The sequence below is a fragment of the Chenopodium album genome, chromosome 8 (assembly GCF_948465745.1).
Source record: "Chenopodium album chromosome 8, dcCheAlbu1.1, whole genome shotgun sequence".
Classification (NCBI taxonomy): Eukaryota; Viridiplantae; Streptophyta; class Magnoliopsida; order Caryophyllales; family Amaranthaceae; genus Chenopodium; species Chenopodium album.
This window is the reverse complement of record NC_137841.1, coordinates 17,021,229-17,038,227: the sequence shown is the minus strand read 5'-3', so window position 1 is coordinate 17,038,227 and position 16,999 is coordinate 17,021,229. Positions and strand designations below refer to the sequence as shown.

The window sequence follows — 16,999 nt, the reverse complement described above, 5'->3', positions numbered from 1 at the left end:
TTGCCATCCTACTGTTAACATCTCTAGCCAATGCCTTTGTAAAGCAGTCGGCGAGATTAAGATCCGTTCGAACATAATCAATAGTGATCACACTATCCTTGATAAATCCTTGGATGTAACTATGTCGCACTCCAATGTGCCTTGACTTACCATTATAAACTTGGCTATAAGCCCTTGCCAAGGTAGCATTGTTATCACAATGTATCACTATTGGTGATATCGGTTTTGGCAACAAAGGAATCTCAAACATGAGATCCTTCAACCATTCGGCTTCTTTACCAGCCGAATGCAAAGCAATGAACTCCGATGTCATTGTGGAGTCCGCAATGCAAGTTTGTTTCTTTGAAGCCCATGAAATGACACCTCCCCCATACCGGAAAACCCATCCACTTGTGGAGGAATGATCTTTGTTAGAGATCAAACTTGCATCCGAATATCCTTCTACAACCGAAGGATATCCACTATATAAGACAAACCAAATTCCTTGGTTTTCTTCAAGTACTTCAACAGGCGTCGAACCGCTTGCTAATGTTGCATACTAGGCTTGCTAGTGTACCTGCTCAGTTGACCAACTGCATAAGCAATATCAGGTCTAGTACTTGTCATGGCATACATCAAACAACCTATTACTTTAGCATATTCAAGTTGTGAAACCGCATAACCTTCATTAGGTATCAACTTTATGCTAGGATCCATAGGTATTGAATAAAGAGAAGTAGTGTCTTCACTCACATTGAATTTCTTGAGCACTTTCTCAATGTAATGAGATTGTGACAAGATCAACTTTTATTTTTCCCTCTTTATCCTTATGCCCAAGATGACATCCGCTTCCCCCATGTCTTTTATGGAAAACTTTGAACTAAGGAATGACTTTGTATTTTCAACTTGTGACAAATCAGTTCTAAAGATCAACATGTCATCTACATATAGACAAATTATGACACCTTGACCATTGTCATCAAATTTGCTATAAATACACTTGTCTGAATTGTCCAACTTAAAACCATTAGACAACACAACCTCATCAAATTTTTGATGCCATTACTTAGGTGCTTGCTTTAGCCCATACAAATATTTAATCAACTTGCAAACCTTTTCTTCCTGACCTTCCACAACAAACTCTTCCGGTTGTCGCATGTAAACTTCTTCCTCTAGATCTCCATTCAAGAATGCTGTCTTGACATCCATTTGATGGATCACAAGATTGTGGATAGCCGCAAGTGCTATCAACAATCTTATAGTTGAGATTCTAGCAACAGGTGCATATGTATCGAAATAATCGATACCAGGTTTTTGTGTAAAACCTTGTGCCACTAACCGGGCTTTGAACTTTTCAACCGTTCCATCAATCCTCAATTTCCTTTTGAAGATCCATTTGCACCCAATTGATTTACATTTTGGTGGTAAAGTAGCTAAAACCCAAGTATTTTTTCCCATGATGGATTCCATCTCATCATTAATAGCTTCCTTCCAAAATGGAGCATCACGAGACCTCATAGCCTCATCATAAGTCAAAGGATCATCTTCCACATTAAAAATGTATGGAAATTGTGTTGAAACAGATTCCCTTGATCCTTCAACTAAGTACACATGAAAGTCCGGGCCAAAAGATTTTTCTTTCTTTGCCCTCTTACTTCTCCTAGGTTGTGATGATGATGTAGATGCCTCCTCTAAATGAGTTTGGTCATCCACCTCTTGATCAATGACAATTTGATCAATACTTTGAGCATTGGCATTTGGAGTTATGTCCTTTGGTCTAGGAATTGAAGAAAATCGATTTTCATCAAACAATGCATCCCTTGACTCAATGGTGGTGTGAACCAACCAAAAGTCATTTTGTTCTATTACATAGAACCTATAGGATTTGCTATGATCCGCATATCCTATAAAAATGCATTCAACTCCTTTTTCACCTAACTTTTTACGTTTAGGTTCCGGCACTTTTACAATTGCCCTACAACCCCAAAACTTTGAGATGACTCAAGTTTGGTTTCCTTTTATACCATAGCTCATATGGGGTTACATCTTTCCCTTTCATGGGAACACAATTTAACACATAACAAGCCGTTAAAACGGCTTCACCCCAAAATCCATCACTTAAACCTGAATAAGACAACATAGAATTTACCATTTCTTCTAGTGTCCTATTCTTCCTTTCCGCTACATCATTTTGTTGTGGTGTATATGCCGCGGTAGTTTCATGTACTAAACCTAAAGATTGGAAATAAATTGGATCATAGTATTCACTACCTTTATCAGTTCTTAGCTTTTTAATCTTTTCATTGGTTTGCAATTCTACTTCACTTTTGTAAATTTTAAATTTATCAAGGGCTTCATCTTTAGAGAATAACAAATAAATGTAACAAAACCTTGAATAATCATCAATAAAAGTTACCAAATATTTCTTATTCCCTAAAGAAGGTGTGTTGTGAAAATCACACAAGTCACTATGCACTAATTCAAGCAATGAATTATTTTTCTCAACAACTTGAGGAAATGGTTTCCTTGTGATTTTGATCAACATGCATGTTCTACAGTTCTCTATTCTTGGATCAAACACAGGTATCATATCATGCTTTGACATAAAATATAACTTTTTATAATTAACATGACCTAGTCGCAAATGCCATAGAGAAGAGTTATCATTAACAACATACACAACATCATTCAAAGTATTTGAAATACTTAATTTAAAGATACCATTACACAAATAACCAAGTCCTACAAATTGACCTCCTTTAGACAAAATAAATTTATCTGACTCAAACACCATCTTAAAACCTAATCGATTCAAGATCGCACCGGATACAAGATTTCTCCTAAGTTCGGGAGAATACAACACATCTCTTAAAATAAGAGATTTTCCCGAACTAAAGACTAGTTCCACTTGTCCTTTGCCAAGCACCTTAGCTGTAGAGTCATTGCCCATATAGAGAATTTCTCCATCATCAACCTCCAAGAAGGTCTTGAACAATGATCTATCATTGCACACATGCCTCGATGCTCCCGAATCGATATACCACGAACAATCAGCCTGTACACAATTGATTTCAGAAATCATACACATATAATTCATAAATGAATTAAATGAAATTTGTGCACAAGATTTACCTTGTTTGTCTTGGGATTGGCTAGCATTGCCATTCCCATCTTGAGCCTTCTTTTTGCTCATCCTTTTCTTCCAGATTGTGCAATTTTTCTTGAAGTGACCGGGTTTTCCACAAACCCAACAAGCACATGACTTTGAACCATCACTGCTTAACTTAGGCTTCTTGCCTTTGTTTTTGTTTGAGTCATTACCCCTTTTTCTCACATTTTGTTTGGCATCCTCCACTACATTTACCGTAGTAGAACTAGGATTTCCATCCTTATTTCCCTCTTGCAACCGGATTTCTTCCTCAATCCGGATGCGAGAAGCCAAACTCTCAAGGTTAACATCATCCTTCCTATGCTTTAAACCACTTTTAAAGTCTTTCCAAGAAAAAGGTAACTTGTCTAATATAGATGACACTACAAAGGTCTCATCAAGAACTATGTTATGCTGTCTAAGACTTCATAAAATTCTTTGTATCTAATGAAATTGTTCCATAACAGGCCTACTATCAATAATTTTATAATTATTAAATTTACTAACAAGAAACTTTTTGCTAGAAGCATCTTCAGCCATATATTTAGCCTCTAAATCATCCCATAGAGACTTAGCAGAATCAATAAACTGATAGATATCAAAGAGTTCATCAGACATACCATTGAGTATATGGCCACAACAAATGTAATTGTCATTCTCTCACTTGTTGCGTTTCCTCACTTCATCCATAGTTTCCTCCTCCTTTCCTCGGGTTTCGGAGTAGCAAGAACATAAGCCACCCCAACTGTAGTCAAGAAGAAATGCATCTTCCTCTGCCACCTTCGGAAATCAACACCCTCGAATTTGTCCAACTTTTGAATGTTGGCCATCAATTCCTTAACATTTGCCATCTTTGTCAATTATACTTTTGGATTGTTGGGGAATTTATGTATGAACAAGGGTCACAAAAATAGCAAACAAATTAGAACGAAAAAAACTTCGAGGCGTGAACGGAATCACTTTCCCAAAAGTATAATTCCGACCCTATACTACAACCGGGTTTTCACGGAAATTTACTTAGGAGATACAACGAAGAAACAATTGCAATCACAAGTAGGATGATTACAATTCAATGTATAAAAGCTTTTGGTTTATGATGATGATAAATAAATTGCAAAGGTTTTTAAGAAAATATTCACCAATGATTTTCTTAAGTCACATCAACATATGTTCATAGAACATATATATATATATATATATATTAAAGCAAAATCCTCAGCCAAAAGCCACGAAAAATAACTGACAATTTCAATGAAAACTGATGAAACCGTCACCCTTGATCTCCTCTCTGACACGCGCCCGATCGGGCCCGCTGCCGCCCAATCGGGCGGAAATCGACGTCAACTCTAGGCGTCTTCTCGTGCCCGATCGGGCGGCTGCCCCAAACTCCAGAAGTCAGTTTTGTTCCCTTCTCGCGCCCGACAGGGCGGCGGCTGCCCGATCGGGTGGCGAAGATTACGATTTCCAGACTACCCTCGCGCCCGATCGGGCGATCACCACCACGATCGGGCGTCTGACCAGGCGATGTACAGGGGCAGCAAACCAGAGTTTGAGTTCTTCTTTATCAACCTTTAATCAAGGTTAATTGCTTTAATAATATTTACTAATTAAATTACAACACCATAGCCTAAGTAATTTAATTATTTACTTGAAATTTGTCTCCAATTCTCAAAATTATTCAACAAATGCATTGGTATGTAATCTCAAATTAGAGAGGTATGCATTCTAAAACTCATACTAGTCCAAAGTTGTTTGGTTTTATAGTTGGAATGGATTCTATCCTTCATTAATAAAATGGATTGTGAATCTTAAGGGGGCGGGTGGGTATGAGATTCCACGAGTATGACCATATGGGGGGAGTTAGAACCCCCTGCGAATGAGATTCCATTACTAAAAACTAACCTTAATAGAACAAAAACTAGATGGAATGGATTCCAACTCTATTCCAACCTATTCCAAATTATCCAACCAAATGACCCCTAGATGTAATCACTATAATGTTGGTGATAATTATTGACTAAAAAAAATTGAAAAAGAAGGCAAGGAAGAAATTAGAGTTTATCATCGACTGATTTATTATCGGTAGCAACCCATAGGATTGGCTATGTTGGCTAGGTTTAAAGAGCGATCCGACAAGAGAAAGATCATATTTTTTGTTTAGCATCTTTTGCTCCATATATAAAAACACAAGGATAAGAAGATTCGAATGAATACCCAATCTCTTATAAAAAGGATGGTTATTTAACCATCTAAGTCATTTATCAACTATGATATATAAAAATAAATGTATCTAATTGCAAATCACAAGATTTAATACAAGGTTTAGTTAAAATGGTAGTCTGATACAATGCCTGAGCTATACATTTTTTTTTTAATTATTAAAAAAAATTACTAACTTCGTTAACTGTTATTTACAACAAAAGGGGTATTATTTGTGAGATATAAAATATTCCTTTGTTGCAAATAATAGTTCACGGAGATAGTAAAAAAATAAAATAAAAACCCAACTCAAAAATCCACTTATCCACCAACCGAGGACCGCTCCATATATATAAAGGCAATTTTTAATGGTTGCCTCGCTCACTCGTTAATTTTTATTTATTTATTTATTTATTTTTATTTTTTGCGAAACGTTAATGTTTTTGCTCATTTGCTTTGTTCAAAATCTTTTTGAGCAAATTAATAAACTAACCAAACAATATATTCCTTTTTTGTTTGTACCACGCAAGTAGAATAACTATATTGTCATTAACATGTATGATGATAGAAATGGAGTACAATTATGTGAATACTGTTAAACTTTAAGACAATACACAACGGACATGGACAATCCAAATAAAGAGGAGATTGAGTTAGAGTTAAGATAGGTTTATGGAAATAGGATAATTAATTAATTATGTAAAGATATGATTTGATTGTATAGTTGGCATAAGATAGCTTTCCTATGTTGAGAATTCTTGAATGCTATTTATATTGTTGGCTGATTAATGAATAGACTCAAGCATTGCCTCATAAACATTTGAATTCACCTTTTTATCTCGGGTCGCAGGATCGTCCTTGTAACACCCCAATAATTCTTTCTTAAAACCTTTAAATACCTTGAACAAAATTTAAGAGAATTACTGGCGTGGTACCGCCACATGTTCAAATGTTAAGGCTATATCAGAAATTAGCAGCGGAAAAACTAACTCGGTTATAAATAAGTTTCAAAACCAATAACCAAAATCAAATTAAGTGATACAACTTGGAACCATTAAGGCCCTTATTCAAAACCCCACAAAAAGTAGTATATAAATAAAATCAGAGTTTAAATAAATTCAAACTTATGAAAAGAAATAAACTGCGAATAATAACCAAATCTCTACTCAAAATCCCACAACCCTTATGCAAATGCTGCGTATGTAAGAACATGTGGTTAATCTGCTCCCCAATATTACAAGTGTAAAAATTGGATCGTCACAGGGTCATGTCATTGAAAGGCGAAGGCCATGACCAAAGAAAGACACACAAAGCACGCAATCAGCAAAGCTGAGTACATACAAGCTGCGAAATAAAATAAGAAATCCCTAACAAGCTACTAATAATCAATCATAAGCATCATTAAATTATAGACTCAGCACATGACTCAACCATCAAATTTATTAAGACTTCACTAGTTAATATTAACTAACTTATTTATTTATTTCATTGGATTTAGCAATAGACAAGGTTGTCCAACCCATGTCCCATTTGGAACATCAATAAAAGAAAAACCCCATGCCTCCTTTCGGAAACATCAATAAACATCCAACGACCACGGGCGCGACTCCGTGACCATAGTTAGTATGAGATCTCACCTCTTTCCTAGTTTTGAAAAATATTTGAAATAGGAGACTCGTAGATCAGACGGCTTCGATAAAAGTACACGGCTAATACCCCATGTACCCCAACCCCTGATTGTCATTACTCCAGATGTGCACCAATCCAGAGTTTTATTGCTCATCTATCTTGCACTTTACGTGATTTACAGGTTTAGACTTAGTGATGACTCATATACATTACAATACAAACATTCCAAACACAATTCAATCAAACATGGCAAATTCCCAATTTAAATTCTTGATTTATTAGTGACAAACAACATTTATTAATTATTCCTTTACTACCTCAGTGTATAAACACCTTGAGTGCATAAGGCACCCCAAAACCTTAACCTCGTCTTACAAGACTTGAATTCCTCCTTTACTCATCCTGTTTGCATAATCATGAATGAGTAATAATTTAATCTTTACACCAATCACATACCTTTGCCTTTAAGCGCACCTTGCATAATTAGAGTACAAATAATACTTGCATTATAAACTAGTGCACATCATTTGAAATTCACAATGTATAACCAAACAATTTAACCCAGTCAATCCTATACATGATACTAAGTTCTCGATCCGTCCTTATACATGCACCTACAAGCAAGGTTTCGTAACTTGTACGTACCTTGTGTAAACAATTCGGTTGGCCACTTTAAAACTAGAAATCACCCTCAATAAACTCCTCTCCTAAACCAAACAATAACATCTCAATCAATACCCAATCAATCAAATTTACATCAATACTAACTTACTTTAAAACCTTCAAAATCCAAATCAAACAACACTTTAAAACCTTTCCTTTAGTTAAAATTAAAGGCTTATATATAGTTCTTTAAATTTTCTTCATAAAAACCTTAAAATACACTCTTATACATGAAATTACAGCAAGTTAAAAGTTTAATAAAAATCTGAAAATTATTTAAAAACCCCTAATAATCTCCCTTTTTAATGGGTGATTAAACCCTCTTTATAAAACATCAAAAGTAGTACTTAGAAACTATTTCCAACACTTAAAACTTCAATAAAAACATATATATTTACGCTTAATTAACTTTAAACATAATTAATTTTATTAATCAAACTCAAGGATAATATATTAAGTATAAAAAAACTTCGTTAAAATCAAAAACTGCCCGAAAATCATATTTAGAGGCTAAATTTGGCCACGAGTGGGTGGTACACACTACCAAAGATAGTGATTCTTTCTTAAAACGTTGTTTCCACATGAAAAACACTATTTTTTCATCAAAATCGGATGAGTTCAGAACCTGATCGGGATTAAAATGAGATTAATATTAACGAACGAAAATCTAAAAATTAAAACACGAATTTAAGTGTTCAAAATAATCTGGAATTAAGTTAAACTCACCATTAGTTATAATCACCAAAATTTCAAAACATCATTACTATAAAAGCCCTAAATCAATTGTTCATAAAAACCCTAAAATCATGATTTTCAATAAATTGAAACCCTAGGTTTATAATTCATAAAATATGAAAATTTATAACATAAATATAATCTGAAATTTATAATCCTTATACCATCAAAATATAATTTGATACTAAAAATATAATCTTTATACTAAAATCAAAACCCAAAACAATTAAATTAACATTAAGCAAAATAATGAAATAAGGGAGGATGAAAATAAGACTAACCTTTTTTGTGTGGGAAATTTTTGGATATTCATGGGGTATTTATAGGAGAGAATTATTGTAGGGTAAAAAGGAAGATTGGGCCTCATAAAAATAATGGGTCAATTAAGTAAACAAATGGGTTAGGTTTGTTTGATTAGACATAAATTGTAGAATAAAGGTGCATAAAATAATTTTTGACCCAGATTAATAATTTGAAACTTTTGAAATTAAATTATGAAAAATAACAAATAAATATTATAAATAAAATAAATTTTCATTTATAAAATATTTAAAATACGGGGGATTACAGTCCTGGTTATTTCATAACCCCTAATCATCTTCGTGGAGATAATTATGATGATTGGGCTGCAGATATACAGATGGCGTTGGAATTACGCCGAAAGTTTGAATTTCTCGATGGCACCATCACTGCTCCAATTCCGCCTTGCACACAGTCGGATTGGAATACAATCAATGCTATGCTTGTTTCTTGGATCACCAACACTATTGACCCCGAGGTCAAGGGCACTCTAACGAAGTATAGAGATGCGATGAAGCTTTGGGATCATCTCAAACAACAGTTTGTCCTTGTTAATGGTCCTCGAATTCAGCAGTTAAAATCCTCAATTGCGTGATGTGAACAATCGAAGTCTATGTCTGTGTCCACCTATTTTGGTAAATTGAATGCTTTGTGGGAGGAATTATTCCATCGTGAACCTCTTATTTCTTGTTCTTGTTGTTTGAATTGCAAGGCTGTAGAGCTACATGCTCAACGGAGAGAGACGACAAAATTACATTATTTTTTGATGGGTTTAAACTCTGACTTTTATGCTCAATTACGGGCTAATGTTCTTTCTCAGGATCCTCTACCTTCCCTTGATCGGACATATCATCTGGTTGTCCAAGATAAGAAGGTCAGACTTGCTAAGTCAAACCCCGTAGATGCTCAGCCAGCCGAGACCGCGGGTTTTGCGGTTCGTGCTACATCACCAGGTGCAGGTCGTGGCCGTGGTGATAAACCGACCTGTACCAATTGCAACAAGGTGAGTCACGAGGTTTCAGGGTGTTGGACAACTGTTTGTACGCATTACAAGAAGCGTGGACATCCAGTGACCAAGTGCTATGAGATTATAGGCTATCTAGAGGGGTGGTTTGAGCAGTCCCGTTCGGATGGTGCAGGCCGAGGTCGTGGAAACAGCTCTGGTCGAGGTCGGGGTGCACCTCGAGCCAATGCTACTCAAAGAAATGGCATAGGGGCTACTGGTACGGGCAGAAACAGTGGGACCTCATCTCCTTCACAAGTATTCACCGCAGAATAGTGGAAGGAAATTGCAGCCATTGTTGGCAATACTCAAGTCCGAGAATCGTTTGAATGGTAAGTTTAATACTCGTATGTGGATTGTTGATACGGGAGCTACACACCATGTTACAGGCATTGATTCTTTGATGTTTGATACGACACCTATATTTAATTGTCCGGTTGGCTTGCCAAACAGTGAAACTATTCTTGCAGAAAAGAAAGGATTTTCGATAATCGGATTCGATTATGCTTAAACATGTATTATATGTTCCGAAATCATTACAAGAAAAAGGTCTGATTCTGACGGAACGGTTTTGACGGACATGAAAATCCGTCGGAAAACACTTAATTTCCGACGGATTTATTTTCCGTAGGAAATTTACGACGACTTTGGAATTTCCGTCGAAAATTTACGACGGAAATAAAATTTCGTCGTAAATAAAATTCCGCTGGAAAATTTCCGACGGAATATTATAAGTTTCCGATGGATTTTTTTTTCTTTAAAAAAAAAAAACAAATCCCCCAAACCCTAATTAAAAACGGCGCCCCTCCCTCTTTTTATTATAATTTCTCTTTCTCTCTCCTCTCTTTTCACTCCGCCTCTCTTCTATTTCTCTCTCCTTTCCTCTCCTCTCCTCTTTTCCTCTCATCTTCTCTGAGTTTCTGCTCCTCTCCTCTTCCTCACTTCTCAGTTCTCACGGTCTCCTCTCTCCCTTTTTTCTTTTCTTTTTTTTTTTTCTTTTATTTTTTTTTTATTTTCTCCTCATCTTCTTTCTTCTTCCTCTTTCTCAATTTGACCATATTTCTTGTTATTTCATATTAATGGTTCTCTTGCTATTTCATATTAATGGTTTATACGGTCAAATTCGACTATGAAATCTCTAGATCTAGAGGTTTCAGGGACGAATTTAGCCGTATTAAACCAAATTAAGGTTGAAATTGGAAGCCTCGGTTGTTAAGGTATGTTTTCTGGTTTTAAATTTTTTTTTGGTTGTTGGTTGAAATTCGTAGTTTTTTTTTTGGTTGAAATTCGTGGTTTTTTTTTTGTTTTTTTGTTGAATTTCGTGGGTTTTTTTGTTTTTGTTTTTTGGTTGAATTTCGTGGGTTTTTTTTGGTTGAAATTCGTGGATTTTGTTGTTGGTGGTGGTTTTTTGTGGTGGTGGTATGGCAAGATTTGTTGTAGATTTGGGTTTGTTTTGGTGGTTGTAGGCGTCGCTCGAAGTGCGCCTACGTTAAAGCATGTGTGAATATGCTTGGCACTCATAGGAAGTGGGAATTGACGTAAGCGATTAGGGACAAATAAAGTAGGGAGCCGCCAACAAGTTTTTAAGGAACTTGTAAACCGTTCACGGATCATAAAAGGCAACCACGATAAAGGGACAACGATAGGCAACAACGATTGACCCGTGAAGGTTACGCCCCATTCATAATCCATGAGATTACTAACTCCATATGGTTCGGAACCACGAAAGGAGGATCGGGAATGATGGTACGAAGTGAGTCATAGAGTCACATTCGCCCGTATTGGCCTCTACTCGATTCTTATAGTGAAAAGTGATTCCTGCGATCTCAAAGGCATACAAACAAAGATTCAATTTGTTCCAAACTATTATTAAGCTAAATTGGTTGAATATTAATGCACCACATAATTCTAAAATATCGTGACCACATGATTAAACAATAAGATTAAAAAGGAACCTAAACCGGTTGTCCAAATTATCTTATTAGGCGTGATTTTCAATTACATATTCCCTTTAAACATGCAATATGGTGATCATAAAAATAATAGAATAAACATTAATATTGGAAGCAATTCAACAATAAATTGTTAGTCAAATTAAATATAAAATAACCTAATCATGATACTAGCAATATAAAATAAAATAAGAGTAATTAATTTAATTAATTACTCACATTCTGCGCGTTCCTTTAAATTGCTACATCATGAATAAACTGTTAGTAACTTCAATAAAAAAATAAAATTAAATAGAAATTAAATTAAATTAAATTAAATAAAAAGTAGAGTTGATTTGGTCCAAACCCTCAGTTATTTGTACCTTTCACGCCTTGGTTTAAGGACGGAACCTCGGGTTAAGTATAGACTCCTTGGAGTGCTTAGGGGAATTGTTATGGAAGAATAAGGAGGCTAGAAATTAGGTTAAAGAGGGAGAAGAGAATGATTTTTGGTGTAAGGTGAGAGAGAATGATTATTGGTGCCCCCGAACTGCAGAAAGGGGGGTCCTATTTATAGGGAAAATGAGTAGAGGGAACACGCGGAACCCTAAAAAGATAAAAACCCTAAAAAATAATACCGTGTCACGGCAAAGAGCACCGTGACACGGTGACAGGCACCGTCAGACGGGGGAAGATCCCGTGACACGGGGAAAAACTGAGTGACGCGGGAAATAATTAGGTTACGAGAAGTGAAAACGCGTTTAGGGATTACGCGGAGAAAACACGGAGAAATCCTGTGGCACGAGATGTGCACCGTGACACGGGAAGAAATGTCGTGAAACAACATTGTCCACCGTGGCACAGTGCAATATGCCGTGTCACGGTGTAAAAAGTACGCGGAAATTACACGGAATGGGCACCGTGACACGGGAAATTGCACCATGACATGGTGCAAAATCCCGTGACACGGGAGAAAATTGTGCAGAAATAAAAAAATGGGCACCGTGTCACGGGAATCAGCCCCGTGACACGTCAGCTTTTGCCGCGTCGCGGCATTTTTGCTGTTGCGCGGTAATTTCAGTTTTTTACCCGTTTTTAAAATAATCATAACTTTGATCCGTAACTTGGAATAAGGCATATAATATATCATTGGAAAGCTTATCAAGTTTAATTTCCAAACCAATTGGAGTAAAGTCAAAATTATATGTAGATTTTAAGAGATGGCCGTTTAGTGGAAGGGTGTCGGTTTTAGGCCGAGTTTAGTGTTTTGCTCATATCTTTTTCGTTATAGTTCGGAATTGGGCTTATGATATATGGCTGGAAAGCTTATTTAAAGGCCTATCCAACAAAATAATAATTGAATCAAAATTGTATAGCCATAAAATCAGTTTCTTTCAGTTTTGCGATGTGGACACGAAAAGTGGAAAATAGGTTATGGTTTAGGGAAATGAGCTAGAAATTGGATTGGTTCATGAAATATATTGGATAGAACATGAATTTAAGCACTCCAAAGATTAAATACTCAAATCGACCAATAATGGCGGTGAAAGGTGTTCATCAACGGGTTTGGTTTTGGGGAGACATTTTTAGGTGTCTACAGTGGTAGATATTGATTTGGGTGGGTTAGGGTGGTGGAAATGGTCGTTTAGGGTTAGGGGGTTAATATGTCTATTTTATATAGTATTTTACCCCCGTCCCTTGGTCATAATTAGTAGTGTTTTTGGCTCTTTAGAGCCACTTTTATTACTAAGTGGTGTTTTCTAGTGTTTTCGTAGATTTGGTTGACTTTTGTAGTGATTTGCACTTTTGGAGCATTTTCCCGAGATATTATGGAGCAACTACAAGCACTGGAGAAACACGACCAATTTCTATAACCCAGGGCCGGTTAGAGCCATCGAACCGGTGATTAAGGACTCGGTATATGTGATAGCGGGGCATTTGAACCGAGTATTCAAGACCTGAAGAGAAAATCCAGATTGGCCCGAAGAATTGGAGCCCTATCGAAGTCTAAAGAGTGGCCTAAGAGTGCCGCCTGGCCAAAGGAGCTACCGCCCGAAGGCGCGCCCGGCAGGCCGGGGGAAGAAAGGTCGGCGACTGAACTCGCGCCCGGCCGGGCGCGAGATTTATACCTGATGGAAAAAAAGGCGCACCCGATCGGGCGCGTGTTATTATTAGGAGTTAATTTTCGGCGTTTAAGTTTGTTTTAGTTTAGGATTTTTGCTTAATATAAATACTTTTCCGTTAAGCGAGTTTAAGATCTTCTTTTACTTTTTCTTAATTCTTTCTTAGATTTTCTCTCTCTACTTAGCTTTTAGATTAGTTTCTCTCTCTCATATACTTTGTTCTTAACTCAATTCTTAATTCCAAATTACTTTGGTAATGATTTCTTTTCTCTTAATCTTAGTTATTTATTTTATTCCTTTGATCATGTCTTGTTTTATTACTTTGATTAGTTTAGATTTAATTATGTGTGAGTAGTTCTATTTATAGGGTTTGTGGGGATCCATAAATAATATGTAGGGGTAATTTATTGTTGTTAATTGTCAATGCTAGATTAATTTCCTATTGATTGATTTAATGCTCTGTGACTAGATTTGCGCAGATCTTTTATGCATGAGTTTGACAATATTGATTCGAGATTCAAGAGATGAGAATTGATGTTTAGGTCTAGTTTCAATATGCGGGTTAATTTATAAATGGTTAAGTCGAGATTCGAGAGATGAGATTTAATACTGGTAAATTAATTGTGTGATTGTAATACGTAGCGAAAGCCCTTTATAATCTGATTAATTTATGCATTGATGGTTAATTATTATGTTTTACCCTGGAATATTATTTATTGGTGAACCTATGCCCTAGATCTTTTATTCATTGTTTTCTCTTTACTCTTAATCTCCGTAGTTTAGTTTCCTTTAATTATAATATATTGGTTACTTGATAATTTAGATTACTTTAATTAATTAGAAATAAAAAGACTTGTTTCCCTGTAGATTCAACCCTACTTCCCTATCTATTTTAGTAAGTGGTTTTAGGAATTACTTTTGATTAGGTGATACGACTTTAGCCTGTCAAAATTTGGCGTCGTTGCCGGGAAAACAGTTTTATTTTTATTTCTGTTTATTTTTGTAGTCTAGGTTATTTCGTTTTGTCTCAAAGAACGTTAGTTCTTTGAGGCAAGTCTCATATTTGCTTCCAGCTTTTTGTTTATGCCCAGGTGTTCCAGATCAGGTTACATCCCATTCGATCCTAAGATCGAACGATCCTTCCATAGACAGAAGAATCTTTACAAGCAAATTCTGACGGATTCCGGTGATAATAATAATAATCACCGAGATCCTCCGACTTATTCTAGCGATTAAGAGGTATCTTTAGATTCAGAATCAAAGATGACGACTCCAAAGAAGCATAGTGATTATTCACAACCAAAGCTTACAGATTTTCCACACCTGACTCCAACTCCAGCTCTTGATGGGGTATAGTGTGAGATTAAACCCCAATTTATAACGATGATAGAAAGGAAGCAATTTAGTGGAGCTAAGGGTGAAGACCCAAATCTTCATATTGCATACTACTGTTAGTACTGTAATACCATCAGGCAAGCTGGGGTCACACAAGACCAAATCAGGGAGATTCTCTTCCCTTTTTCTTTAACAGGAAAAGCCAAATTATGGTTTAATGGATTAAATAGAACTACACTTGGTATAACTGACTAGGAAACTCTTGTTTTGAATTTTTATAACAAATATTATCCTGCAGAGATAACAACTGTACTACGGAGTGCAATTTAGAACTTTTCCCAAGAAGCCGATGAAACTTTATATGAGGCTTGGGAGAGGTTCAAGGACCTACAAAGAGAATGCCCCCACCATAATTTGGCACAATGGCAGTTGATCCAAGCCTTTTACAATGGGATTGGAAATTCATCTAGAATAATCTTGGATTTTGTAGCTAGTGGGAGGTTAATGAACCTTAATGTCGATGATGCAGGCCAAGTTATTGAAGATATGGCATTACATAATTCCCAATATGGTAATCCTAGAGGCTTTGCTAACAAGGGGAAGCATAGTGTTGACTCTGTATCCTTTTTGCAAGCTCAATTAACCTCTATCTGCCAGAAATTAGATAATCTTAGCACTGCTAATGTAGCTAATGTTTCTACAATTAATAATAATGCTAATGAGGCTTTCTGTGAAAATTGCGGAATTTTAGGTCATTGGGAGCAAGATTGCAGGAGTTCCGTGGAGCAAGTCAATGCCTTTCAAGCTTATAGGCAGAATAACCCATACTCCAACACCTACAATCCTGGGTGTCGGAATCATCCATACCTTTCCTACCGAAGTACCAATGTTCAAAATCCACCACCACCACAAGAACCACAGGCGCCACAACAACAGCAGCAGAAATATTACCACCCCAATGCTGGCTAGAAGAGCCAACTACAACAACCCTCCTCATCTTCCAACCCTGCTTTGGTAGAAATTAGAGCGATGCTGGTTAATATGCAGAAGCACATGGAGAGTAGAGATGCCCAAATTGATTCGATCCTAGTACACAATAAAATTGTAGATAATCAAATTGCGCAACTTTCCGCTACTCTACAAGCCCGTCAACAGGGAGCCCTAACAGCACAGCCGACCAGGCCTACGGATCAAGCTTATGCAATTACTCTAAGGAATGGTTCATACTATGAAGGCCCTCCTATGCCCAGAGATGATGAACTTGTTTTAATATATAATGCTAATCTTGATTCCGTTAAACATGACAATGTAGCTAATAGCCCTGTAGGGCTAAAGAATAATACTAATATATTTGATTTTACATTGCAGGGTACAAACCCAAGGAAGGTGGACACTCCAGATAGGAGCAATAATGCTCCAAAGCCAGTCATCAAACTTCCATTCCCCAATCGTCACTTGAAAACAAATTTAGATAAGAAGTTTGGTAAGTTTCTGGAGATGGTAAAAGATTTGCAGGTAACAGTTCCCTTCACTGAATTAATTACACAAATTCCTACATATGTAAATTTCATGAAGGAAATATTGACAAGAAAAAGGTCTATTAGTGAGGTAGAGACGATAGCTTTCACTGCAGAGTGTAGTGCCGTACTTCAAAATAAATCTCCACCTAAATTAAAAGATCTGGGTAATTTTTCTATCCCTTGTCATATTGGCAATCTAATGATTGATAATGCATTATGTGATTTGGGCGCTAGTGTTAGTGTCATGCCATTATCTGTGTATTCCAAGTTAAATATGGGTAAATTAAAAGCTACCAATATTACGCTACAAATGGCCGACCGTTCTTTTAAATACCCCTTAGGTGTTTTAGAGGATGTTCCTGTTAGAGTAGGTAAATTTTACATACCTGTTGATTTTGTTGTTCTTGATATGGTTGAGGATAAGCAAACTCCAA

At 36.3% G+C, this 16,999-nt stretch overlaps 1 non-coding gene across 1 annotated transcript; it reads right to left on the bottom strand.

The window, feature by feature from the left end:
- Positions 1-15,354: 15,354 nt before the first annotated feature.
- Positions 15,355-15,461, bottom strand: LOC145556899 (small nucleolar RNA R71). Its single transcript, XR_014091990.1, has one exon. It is a non-coding gene; the product is annotated as a small nucleolar RNA R71 (small nucleolar RNA).
- Between the last annotated feature and the right edge of the window lie 1,538 nt (positions 15,462-16,999).